The sequence below is a fragment of the Dipteris shenzhenensis genome, chromosome 25 (assembly GCF_047967505.1).
Source record: "Dipteris shenzhenensis isolate YYH24624 ecotype China chromosome 25, Dip_SZ_1.0, whole genome shotgun sequence".
NCBI lineage: Eukaryota > Viridiplantae > Streptophyta > Polypodiopsida > Gleicheniales > Dipteridaceae > Dipteris > Dipteris shenzhenensis.
The window spans coordinates 47,934,593-47,948,011 of record NC_141620.1 but is presented as its reverse complement, the minus strand read 5'-3'; positions in this window follow the sequence as shown (position 1 = coordinate 47,948,011).

Sequence of the window (13,419 nt, the reverse complement as noted above, 5' to 3'; positions counted from 1 at the left end):
GGGAGGAGAGTCTCCACAACTAGCACGTGCCTGAGCATCTCAATAGCAGTATTATCAAACTCATCCCCAAAGGAGGCATCTTAATAGCGGTATTATCAAACTCATCCCCAAAGGAGGCATGAATAATCTACTTAAGAACTAGTGCCCACTTACAATGCTTAGCTACATTTTCTAAATCATGGCAAAGGCCTTAGAGGTAAGAATTCAAGCTAAAATCGATAGATGGACCTTACTCCAGCTAAAAGGGTTCATTAAGGGATCTTACCCGAGCTAAAAGGGTTCATTAAGAGCTGACACCTACTAGAGGCCATAATCAATCTGTGGGAAGGATGCGAGTATATTGAGATGCCAAGTAGGACATAAGGTAGATTTTTTTAAGGCCTACGATAGATTAGAATAAGAATTCCTAATCCAGTCCCTCTAGGATTTGGGCTTGGGCTTGGGTCCAGAGTACGTCTCTTACATCAAGCTCCTATTATTCAATGCCTCAGGTAAAGTCTTTATTAATGGGGTCATGTCCTCTCCCTTCCCTTTGAAGCACTCCATCAGACAAGGTTGTTGTATTGTTCCTCTCCTATTTGCAATAGCTGCAGACTCTCTAGGGTAGCTCTTAGATGACGGAGTTCATCAAGGTGCAATTCGAAGCATTGAGCTCCCCTATGGCATGCAGCTACTTAGCTAGCAATTCAATGATGATACTAGCTTGAACCCTAGAAACAACGTATAGGATGCTAGAGCACTAATGGAGTGCCTTAACACTTTTTACACAACTTCTGGGTCTCTCATTAACCACACCAAAACAGATTACACCACCCTTAGTGGCCAGTAGAACCCTTTTCTTAACTCTCTTGGATGCCACACACTGCCTCATGGCAAAGTGTTCAGACATCTGGGAATCCCCATGGGATTCAGGATCAGTATGAAAGACAGGTGGGACTAGGTTTTGGACCATTTTTGCACTAAATTAGAGAAGTGGAAGGAATTCTAGGCTAATCTAGTGGGCAAGAGGATGGTCCTCAATCGTTACTTATATCCTATCACTATTTTTAAAATATGTCCTACTGGCACCCCAACAGTAAGGGCTTGGCTCAACTAATCTCCAAATGTAGATTGTTTTTGTGGGGTGGTAGCTATAAGATACCCAAAGTAAAGTGCGATTTTTGCACTAGGCCCAAGGCTGAAGGAAGCCTTGGAGTAATTCACAACTGACTATCTATTGCTAAGCTAGCTACCGAGGGAAAGAAAGTGGAAGCACTTCCCCAAACTATTGGCAGTTTTTAACCTAGAACCATGCTTTACCAAAGGCAGCTAGCTCTGGAAGTCTGTGTGTGCAATGGCATGATCTGCTACAAGTGTGGAAACTATTTGTGTAGCTGTAGATCCCATTGTAGATCCCACTGCTAGTGCTATGACAATAGGTGGAGTAGAGCTACTGCTAGCTCGATCGTCCAATGGTCTAGGTATAGACCCATCAACATACTCCCATTTATCCTAAAGTACAAGAATGGTCTCCATTCGGTATTTCCATGTACCGTAATTGGAGTTGTCTAGCTTAGCAGATGCCTCGAGATTGAGGTTGCTAGTCATAGACATGGTGCAAGAAATGTACTCAAAAGTGTCGTGAAAATCTCTATATGAATCAACTGCAAATACATTGACTATGCCAAGTGAAATCTTTGAACCATCGGTGAAGATAGAATTGCAATATATAAAATCTGATGTATATTACAAGGCTTGTGGCAAAGATGCCGAGAATAGTAGCCAAGAGGCTTTGCAGGGCTGAAATGATGTGCACAATGCCGTAATATAGCCGTATAGGCTTTACAATGGTGGCATGTGTGTGTGAAATCAAATCTGGTGCTATCTGCCCACTGAACAATTGCCAATGCCTCTAAACTCTCTAAATTCTTCTCACTGAACTGATGAACGTAACGTTTCAGGTAATGTAATGATGTGAAACTGTATGTGAGCGTATGGACTGACTCCGAGTAGGTACTAGTCGAGAATTTTGGGCATGGCTTAGATTGGCAACTTGGGGAAATTCAAAGCATCCCCTCTATGGCAATCTAGTTACTCGAATCTAGATCTATAGCAACCATCGATCAATGAAAGAACATCAAATAATTCCTTTTCTTTTGTTCTTTTTAAGTGTTGGGTCATATGCATCGATGTAGAGGCGGATGTGTGTGTAGGAAGTGGTCTTGTCGGCAGCAAGGCTCAAATGTGAGTGTAACTTGCACCAAAATGTGTGCGCGATGTGATAAGCACATAGAGCACAAAAAATTGAGCAACTTTCCTTTTTGGAGCACCCTCAAATTCTTCCTGGATCAAGAGAAATGACTTGATCTAGGTGGAGGGGCTAAAGGAGTGCAAATGGTGCTCAATGATGATGTGTGACTGTGGGTCACATGCAATCATGATGTGGCACTATGCCTAGCAAGAGGTGTGCTTATGGAGTGTTGTGCTGAGGTGGCAGGAGTGGTCACATGCAGTGACTGTGAAGCACTGTGTGTGCCTACACAGGTCAGTGTGCTGACTGGACAGCTAAAGTGGCACAGATGATGATGTCAACAAATGACATGGCAATGTTGACATGGCAAATGATGTGGCAGGTAATGTGTCACTGATGAAATGGTAGATGACATGGTAGCTGAGCTAGCAAGGGTGACATGGTAGCTGATGTGTCACTGAGATGACGTGGTTGATGAGCTGGCAGGCTAACATGGCTTGAGTGATGTGGCAGTCGGTGACTACCTTAATGATGTGGCACGATAAGGTTGCTGATGTGGCAGTCGACTACCACATGTCAGTTGGGTTATGATGATGTGGCACTTGACTAGCCACTGATGATGTGGCAATGTGGATAGGGTGCCACATGCTTGGTCCTTAACCAAGCCCTTGGGTGTGATTCCCTTAGGATAAGGCTACTGCCACATGTCACAACGAGGGCTACAAAAATCTTCAAGATTCTGTCATCTTCTCCGTTGAGGTTGTGGGGTTCGTTGGCAAGCTACATTTGTGTAGCCATTGCTCCTACTATCCTCGGATTGCATTGGATTCACGGGGGCTGTGTGCTTATCGATTGCGTAGCCTGTGGAGACTTTGTGGAAGAAGCCTCATGTCTCTTGAAGGAGCTGCTTATTTGAGCTTTGGAGTTGCATGGCCGGCTAGAGCCGTAGGCTTTTGTTGTGGAGCAGAGTCACGAGGTGGCGTGGCTATTTGAGGACCCGGTTGGAGAGGCTGGTCACGGGCGTGCTTGGAGTCTATAGGCTTTGCCTTTGTTAAAGGTGTTGAAGGCACCTCATTGGACTCTGTTTAGGAGCACAGGAGGTAGCAATGCAGAGCTGCTAGAAGAGCAGCTGTTGTTACGTGAGCAACCACAGAAGGCTATGGCTATTAGAGCCTTAGTTGTTGATGGAGATTTGCACTATGGTTGTTGGTAGACTTCCTAGCTATGGCCTCCTTCTTTAGCTACGATGCTCAACAAGCAAACACAAGCAGCCTATCAGAGATATGGCCGCTGCACGAAAGATCAACCACTTGCCAGAGACTCAGCAAGAGCAAACACAAGTAGCTAGCCTTCTTCTTCAGTTATGATGCTCTACAGGAAGGCTGAGGCACTGTCAGAGAGATGACAGTTGTCTATAGTTATTGACATATGTAGCATCATCTGTAGCTCGTTGAGGCCTTGTAGGAGTTGCTATTCCTTGTGCGTTTGCTAGAGCCATCTTAGCTTGGAGCCTGGCTGTGGAGCACTTGGTTGTAGCTCTATGGATGTAGGGAGCCTTAGATCCCTTAGTTGCTAGAGCGAAGCTTGTAGGAGCAATTGTAGGAGCGGCTATTATAGATAGGAGTTGCTAGTCTTGTAGTAGTACTGCAGTAGTTTCATTCAATTGCTTGCTAGAAGTGTTAAGCTCTTTGGAGCTCGGTTGGCTGAGGGGCTTTGGAGGTCACTTTTTTTCTGAAGAGAGACCTAGCTCTTTCTCAGTGTCTCTCAAACATGGGTAGTTCCCTCTTTCAAAATAAGAATCTCTCTCTCATAGCAACAAGATCTCTCTCTCTCTCTCTCTCAATGCAAACCTTTCTCAATACTCTCTCTCGAAGCAATGAATCGAAAGAACTCTCTCACACAAAAGAGTAGTGGATGAAGACTTTCTCTCTCAATGAATGGAAATCTTTCATCAACAGAATGAAAGCATGAAGCTCAATCACTCTCAATCTATCACTCTCTATCACACGGATCGCAATGCCTTAGCAGAAGGCAAGGGAGCTCTGATACCATGACAAAATATGAAGAGGGGAGAGGAGAAGAGTGGAGATGAGGAGAGAGGGCACAGCTAGAGAGCACACCACAAATGACTAGCTGTACACTAGAGTTAGTTGGAAAAATAGAATATATACAAACCCATTTAGGGTTAGGGTTATGGGATCTAACCCTTTCCTTTATAGCACTCTATTGGGTTAGTGCTATGCACATATGATCGCTGCTATGCACACATGATCACATGATGTTGAGCATGAACTCTCAACACCTCCCAATTCCAATACTTGCACCTATACCTTCGGGTTCGAAATCTCCATGGCCATTACATTCAAATGTTCGAGGACATGCATGCCACCCACTTTTGGAAGTACCGGCCTTATTTCACATGGATCACCCCATGACAATTGGACCACTACATAGTACTCCAGATGGTCCTCTCCACTCACTCACTGTACCATGGCTGATCCGAGGAGTTTCAAAGTAGTCAATGGGATCACCCAAATTGGCAAGGATAACACAACAGCCATTTGGATCCCATATATGGATAACACAAGAGCCATTTGAAGACAAAGAGAAGGTTGTGAGAATCAACATATACCTTGGTGCCATATGGGCCCAAATAGTTGTAACAAAAGAGAGAAAGAGAGTGGTACAAGGAATAGGGTTGGCCCTCCCTTCAAAAGGTGACATGTATAAAAGGCCACATGGTTGACTTTGATCTTCATTGTTGTATGCAACCTTTGAGAAATACAAGAGCTCTTCTTGCTCATGTGTTGAGATGGAGGTTTTCTCGCTCTCCTTGTTTGCCTTTGGTGTTTGCCATGATTCCCCTTCACCTTTGTCTCCTTCTCCACCCCTTCCCTTCTCCCCTCTTCCTCCACTCTCTCTTTCTCAACCCCTTCTTCTCAGTGCACATCCACCAAGGTGTACACTATGACAACCAGATCTATGCTACGTTCTAAAAAGTGATGTGCAATGTGCATGGCACCAATATCCCTAGCGCATACCTTGTGGATTCTAAATCTATAGTTAAAGAGGATACACGTCCACTACAACAAAGTTAGTGGTGGTGGCTGCTTTGATCTTGGAGGTGTGCTCATGAAATTAGAGCAGGATCACATGGATAGCATCATATTTGTCTCTTTCGGCCATATTTTCAAGTCAGATAAGGTTGTTTTCATAAATCTAGTAGTCAGGAACAAGTGAGCAAAAAATGAAAAAAGCTAGCGACTGGTAGTGTAGAGGTGTACAGATAGCAATTCAAATGAAATTTGGACTTGCAGAGATGGTTCAAGCTTTGTTCCTCTTTTCTCATAGCTCACAAACTTGGATGCCTCTCAAGCTCTTCCACATTTTTTCTCTTTTCTCATCCTTTTCTCCCTCTTCTTCTCTTTTGGCCTTCCCAACCTACTTCCTTCAATCTCTACATGAATAGCTCCAAGTTCCAATAACACTATAGCTACTTTCCTACAAGCAATGCAAGCATGCTAAACCTTCAAACTCTAGCTCTCATTCAAGGATCTACAAGGTCTTCATTGGCTTTGATACCAAAATTAATAGGCAATAGGAGAAGGAGATTCACAACAATGCTCATGGAAAACTCTACTTCATTATGGAGGGATGCCATTCTCATTACAAGCCATTCATCCTTCTACTTCATATCACCACACAAGGAGATTGTACTCATTTATATCCATCCTTTAAAGATGCCAAGTCATCTTCTCTACACTCCTCTATATCCAAATGTACAATATGTACATAACATCTATGCACCAACAAAGATCAGATCTTACCATAGAGTATTAGTTCCTTTGATCCCACTAGCAACATTACAATAAATCTAGTGGCGAGAAATCTTGCCTAGAATTGTCTGCATCCCAGTTTAAGTAACCACTTGGAACAAAGATTATCACATTTAGATTTCATTATCTCCACTCCAAGTCCTCCATTTTGATTAGGAGCAACTATAATATCCCATGGGATAGAATGCCATTGATTTTTCCATAGGAAATCACAAATGCACCATCAATTTTTTTGAAAGATTGTTTAGAGAAAGGGAAGGACAATACTACTGGAAAATGACAATAATATGCTTAGCCACAACAACTCAACCTATAAATGAAAGTTTTTTGTATTTTCAACTTACAAAATTTTCTACTAATTTTTCCATGCACTAGTCTAGCTTGTCTTTAAGAGAGAGAGTAATCCCAACAGGATAGTCCAAATATCTTATTACCTCTCCTGGATCTGTTTGAAACCAAATCTATTGCAACAATTTGGCATTTCATTCCATCTAATCCATAAAGCTGTAATCTTTGATCCATTAATATTAGAACCAAAGACGATAGAAAACTTTTTAAAAACATTTAGCAAATTTAGAATATTTTCCTCCAAGCTGCTAATAAAATAATGATAACCTTTTAGAGCCAACAAAGCAAAAGCATTTGAAAAAAGTTTACGAGTCATCCTATAGAACCAGTTCCAAATGCAAGCTTTTTCCATAGTGTTGAGAATAAAGTCCCAGCTTATCCTATGTTAAGCCTTTTCTAAATCTAAGTTGAGCATCACAAACCTCTGAGTTTGCAAGATAGCGTAATCAATTGCTAGCAGGATATTCAGAATAGCATCATGTATATTTCCTCCTTATATGAATCCATATTGTCTTGGATGAATTATTCTAGATAGAATAAATTTAACTCGGTTTACCATTGCGTTGGCCATGATCTTATAGATGCAATTAAGAAAAGAAAGAGGATGTTATTGTGATTCTTTGGAATTAATTTTATCGCACCAGTGTTGAGACTTCAAGGTAAACTTCCTGTTTGAAATGACCAACTAATCAAAGGGGTAAATTAATACCACACAAGTGCCAGTAATGTTGAAAAAAATCTATTGGAATTCCATCTGAGCCAAAGGCCTTTCCCTTAGCCATAGACATAACAATAAACCTGATCTCATAATGTGAAAAATGATGTTATAACTATAGGGATTCATGAGGAAAAACAATGTCTTGAAGATTCACTAAAAAAGTTTGTGAGTCAGCTATCATAGTATGCAAAGTCGGTTCTATTCTTGCAACACTTGCAAGGTGAGAGAAGAGGACCTTTGCAATCTCATAGTCACCATAAATTGTTACCATTGCTATCATAATCCATAGAAATGTTTTCCTTCAAATTTTTATCTCCGATTGGTTTAAAGAAGAAGGTTGAAGGGCAATCCCCTTCATCTAACCATCTAATTCCTACTTGCAATTTAGCAACTACTAATTTCAAATGTCAAACCTTTAAAAATTTTCAATATCATTCAATAGAGAAGGAAGAACTAGGTCCCCGTGACAACATTCAAGAGCATTAAGCAAACACATGAAAGCCAACAAGTAGTTTTCTCCACTGAACACAACCGTCTGGCTCTCTTCCTATCAAAAGATTTAGTGACACTGGTGACTGATTCAACTGTATATGCATCCCATCCCTCCAACTAATGTACAAACTTCTTATGAGTATTGTGCCACAAATGCTGAATCATGTCATCAAAATCCTTTGAAACCAAGAAAGAAGTGTTGAACTTCAAGGGAATCCATCCTTTTGCTGAAACGGTAGCTATAGTTGAATCAAACTTCACCAACAAAGGAAGGTGGTCTGATGAAACAGCGTATGACAAAATGCTACCTTGCAGAACTGGAGCAATCCAACAAGCTCGCTCAAAAAATATATTTAATCCAAATGAGTAGCTTGCTAGGTAGAATCCAAATGTTGGTTATGCTAAGTAAATGACTTAATGCACCTCATTGAATCAAAATCTATCCAATCAACAAGGGAACATGTAGACATAAAGCTATTCCAAACTGCTTCTTCTTGCATTGACATTTCTACACCACTGTGCAAGTGATCATTTCCATCATAAACACCATTCCAGTCTCCTAAGTAGACAACCCACTTGCCTTCAAGAACTTGCCTAAGCTTAACCTGCAAATCAACCTGAATTATTAGTTGATTTGGCACATAAATAGATATAACACGAAAAGAAGTACCCTGATAGCTAACCTCAGTAAGCAGAAATTCACTCTATGCTCCTAAACATGTAAAGGAAGGATTCAAAGATGATTTAATTAGTAGAGCAATCCTCACTTTACCATGAATTGGATAGTTACTAAACACTTGATACCTTCAATGTTGTTATCACCTAATTTAAGTTCATGAGGTGTAACTCTGGATTACAAGTGCGCACGATCTTCCTTACTTTTTTTTGCTTCCAGCTAGAGCATATATCCCTCACATTCCATGCCATCATGGCAATATCAGGGCCTTATCACGAGTAGCATCGACATGCCTATTCAACAGGTGGAATATTTCTTGATCCATGTCCTCACCACGTGCAACATAAATATTAACCAAGGCCTACCTTTGCATGCCCTTCCTTTGATTGCTCTAAAGGACTCTTGCTTATTACCAGATAATTTGGTAGGCTCCCTTTGCATGGACATTAGCTTTGGATCATTGAGTAGTAGTTTCCTTCCAACCACTTGTGTTGCCACTATCAACAGGAATTGACTCACTATCGGATCATATAATCTTCTTTCTGTTAGTCTCACCATCATGCTTTAGATTTTTATTGGATGAACCATCTAAGCAGATGAGCCAATCTTTTGCTCAAGAGGAGCAGTGCTTTGCTCATTAATATTTTCCTTGCAAATTTCTTGAGCCATGCAATTATCATCCTTCTACTCCCCCTTGCTCATGGCGGTAAGAGCACCAGCATAAGAAGCAGATCTATCACACAGCAAACCATTCTTTGTCAGGAAATCCCTAGTAAAATGACCAACATACCCAAGGGCATGTCCCACAGTATACAAGCTTTCGATGAAGACTACTTGGGCTGTAAAGGTAGGATATAGGGCATTCTCCCTAACAAAGAAGCAACCTTCTCAACCTCATGAACCAATAGTTCATTGATATTTGACAAATGCACCCAGAGTGGGCATTCATATTGTTGCACTTTGTTAGGAGTGAATGAAGCACTCCATGGAATGGTATGGACCAAGTCACTGTGATATCCAACAGAACTTGAAAAAACCCAATCATGCTCTCCCAAAGAACGCACTGAGGCTTGGAAAAATGAAGTGATAGTCAACCAGCAAACATTTTCTCTGATAAGCAGCTACAAACCATCGTGCGAACTCATCTTCACTTGGCACCCTTCCTAAGAAAAGCATAAAGAAGCCACAATCAAGCAATCTATTATATTCACTAAGCAAGATTTTATGGGAAAAATCGATCGATGCCCATTTATAATTCCTATCAGCAATAGCTGAATGAAAAGCTTCATGCTTTCTAAGGTTGATCTTTTCAAGCTCGCATTCAAAATGCACAACTTTAATAGAATAAATCTCCTTAGACTAGTAACCAATGTTTGTAGCTTCCACATATGAACCAAGACTAACAATCATATCTAAGGTACAGGTTTGTTAACTACATTAGTTGGCAATGACGTTTGATGGATACTGTCAAGTCCATAGAGCTAGGATTATGCCTTGGAGCCAAATGGGCCCAAGATGGTCGTAAAGAATGAGAAAAGAAAGTGGTATAGAAGGAATAGAGTTCACCCTCCCATTAAAAGGTGGCATGTATAAAAGGCCAAGTAGTTGACTTTGGTCATCACTGGTTGGTTCATTGCACACGTTCGAATACAAGCTTTCCTCCTCCTCTTTGGAGTTGTCTCTTGTTCCCTCGTAGTGACTTTCATGAGTGCCACGTTATCTTCTCCTCTTCCCTTCTGCTTCTCCTCCTCCTCTCCGTTCTTCACTTCCCTCTCCTCTCCCTCTTCTTCTCCTTATGGATTTACAATGGCAAGTCACTAGATTGATACTAGTGGATGGCATTTGCATGCATTACTATCAACCCAAAGTAGCTTGGAGGAGCACTCCATTGGCGTTCCTATAACATCCCCATGACACGTGATTCACCACTGAACTACACATTTTTGGCACAATTACCGAGGAGTTCCAGGTGCACTTTTGCATTGTATTTGCCTCTCTTGCTACCCACCCATTGCCCAATGATGAGTATTGTAGAGAAAAGCTATTAGTTTTTGGTGTATAGGAAGGTGTGAGTGAAAGAGAGGTATTGAAAGTCATTTGGAGTGATTTTTGTGTCTTTTAGTGCTCAAAGTTTGTAGAAAGGTAGATCAAGTGTTTGCTAAGGTGTGTGTGATAGCAAATCCCATAAAAAATGATTCTAGGAGTGATTTTCAAAGTCGTTTAAAAGGAAAAACTATCACTTTTTGCAAAACACCCCATTTGTCCTTCAAAAGTTGTTTATTCTTGTTGTTTCTTGCATTGAGTAGTTGGATCAGGTAGTATAGCACCCCCCACACATAAAAAGTCCTAAACCAAAACTCTAGAAATCAAGGAAATGCCAAAAAATCAGTCGATAAAACTACGTGCCTGTGTGTTACTGCATTAAGCTTAATGTGATGAGTCCTCCCATCTCATCGCTACTATGATAATGCAACAGTCAATTAATAACCCAGTGACCTGTTGCATTAAATGTTGACACCATCTACCTCACCTACTTCACTCACCTGCCAAGTGGCATTAAATGCACTGACAAATGCCAACTTGTCACGTTAGTGTTAAAGCAGCGATTCCAAGCCCATCGTGTTATCAAGTCACTGCATTAATGAAGTCATTGTGTTAGCAAGTCACTGCGTTAATCAAGTCACTGTGCTAGGAAGTTAAGCAAGTCGCTATGTTAGCAAGTGGCTGTGTTGATCAGGTCACTGTGTTAGAAAGTTGCTTCTCAAAGCTAATCACTAAATTCTTATGTGACGAAGATCTAGTATCTCATGTTGAGCGATTTGAACAGATTTGTGAAACCTTTGAGGTAATGGAGACCTAGATAAAATCAATGCCTTTGGATTGAGCCTGGATAGCAAGGTTGGATAGTGGTTCAGGGAAGGATTGCTCAATGCTAAGACCTGAAGCACCAACTACTACACCTAAGAATGCAACTCTCAATCTTCCTAGCATTGAGAGAGGCCAAGTGTCCTCTATATTCTTAAATGTAATTAGAAGATCCTAGGCTAAGGCATTCAGCAAGGAACTTCATAAGCAGTCCAAAGAGATAAGGCTACTACATCCCAACCTAGAGAGGTAAACAACAAGGGTGCAATTAAGGTGGGAAAATGTTTCAACAAGGTGATTATCCAAAATAGGTCTGATGATGCTACAGCCACCTTTTCCACCTGATCCTCTTCTAGTCATACTTCCTCACTGGTAACCAATTCTATCAACCACCAAAAGGCAAGGATGACACAATGACACTTGGGGAGCATTGAATCATAGGAAACCTATGACTCGTAAAGGTTAGGGTGAATACCTAGACCTTGTCATTGAGAAACGCTGCCTCATCGAGGCACAATAGCTACATGACTGCCAAGCAAAGTTTGCTTGCATACTCGAAAGAGTAGATGAGGAGCAATCACAAGGTTCATCGACATGACGTTCACTCCTAAGGCATAAGATGTTTGAGGAGGACCTTGCATGGCACCAAGCAAGAGAAGAGGACAATATGTCCTTTTACAAGTTTTAAGAGATATAGTCAGTTGGTGGGTGGTGAGCCAACCACACAACCCCGAGATGTAGCCAAACTAGCTGCATTCTTGTCAACTAAGATCAAGATGCCCATCACGACATTATATGGTAATCTAACTCTATGGAGAGACCTCTTAGATTGAATGGGCAAATATTAGCTCCTGAGTCCACTGATTCTAAGATGTCAAACCCCCCAAATCACCACCAAAACTTTCCCAAGGTGCCCGTTAACAAATTGGGCCAGTACTTCGAAAGTGACAACACCAACGCAGTACTTCCCATCTCCTATCCCAGTGTGACCCTTCCTGTGCTTTGGGGTATTCCCTAGAAAGATTGCTCAAATGGCACATGGAAGTGGCATGGTGCTCATGCGTCCATTTTTTTAGCATTCACCATGGCATTTAATATGAGGGCTTGGAATCCTTTTTATATATTAATAAAGATGCACATACACATATAAATGAAAATTTTAGTTGCATAGTTGGTGCTGATGATAGCTTCAGTAAGAGCATGACTGCAATTTTGGAAGGAGGAGGAACCGTAAGCATAGTCACTAAGCAGTGCTGGGCCAAGTGGGGATGACCTAAGATAGATAGCACACAAACCTCATAGTTAAATTATTTGATGGAGCAATAACCCCCAATAGTAGGAGTTCTAAGAGACATCAAGGTTAAAATTTTTCGTATGACCTACCAAGTGTGGTTTGTTATAATGGACAACCAACCACATGGCTATGACATCATATTAGGTAGAACTTTCATGCAAGCTACAAGATTTCTGGGGCTCAAATAGAATATATTTATGTAAGGATGAGGAAGTCATGATGGTGGATCTCCAAACTTGGAAGCTCACCCTATGTCTGGGAATCTATTCACACCTGAATCTGACATCCCCAATAGGTTAACATTGGTAAATGTATTCAATGCTCATAAGGAAGAGGACCACAAAAGAGTCTTGAAGACTCTTGGTGTGATCCTTTACCCAAATTAGAAGACTCACTAAATTGGATGCATACATTGGCCACAATAGATCTGCTAAATACTGAAGGAACTCAATTTATGTACCTTAACAATGATAAACCTACCACCATTACACCTTTTTACACCATAAGATTAGTTTTATCTAATCAAATTGAACCTGCAATTGATAATGCCATTGATACTAAGGAGGCAGATATTACTCCATCTCCACTTTATAGAGCTAACATCAATAGGTGCAACATTGCCAAATGCAGACCATGGTAGAGATGGATGAGCAAGCAATAATCTCATCTTCTGGGACACATTAAAACTCTGAGCCAGGTACTCTTTCAAGTATGTGATTTTGAAATTCAATCCATAGGAGGTACTTAATCAAATGTTTCCATGGACAATCACATTGTGCCTTGCAAGGTTTTTGTAACTCCTGCAAGTACCTTAATGGAAGCCGCCATGATTCTTGGTAAAAGCTGGATCCAAGACACTCACAAAGGGTTGTTTGGTGATTAATCAACCCATTAAGATGTACTAATCACACCAACTAGACCAATGTTCAAGCATCAACATCAACATCTACTTTCACCTCT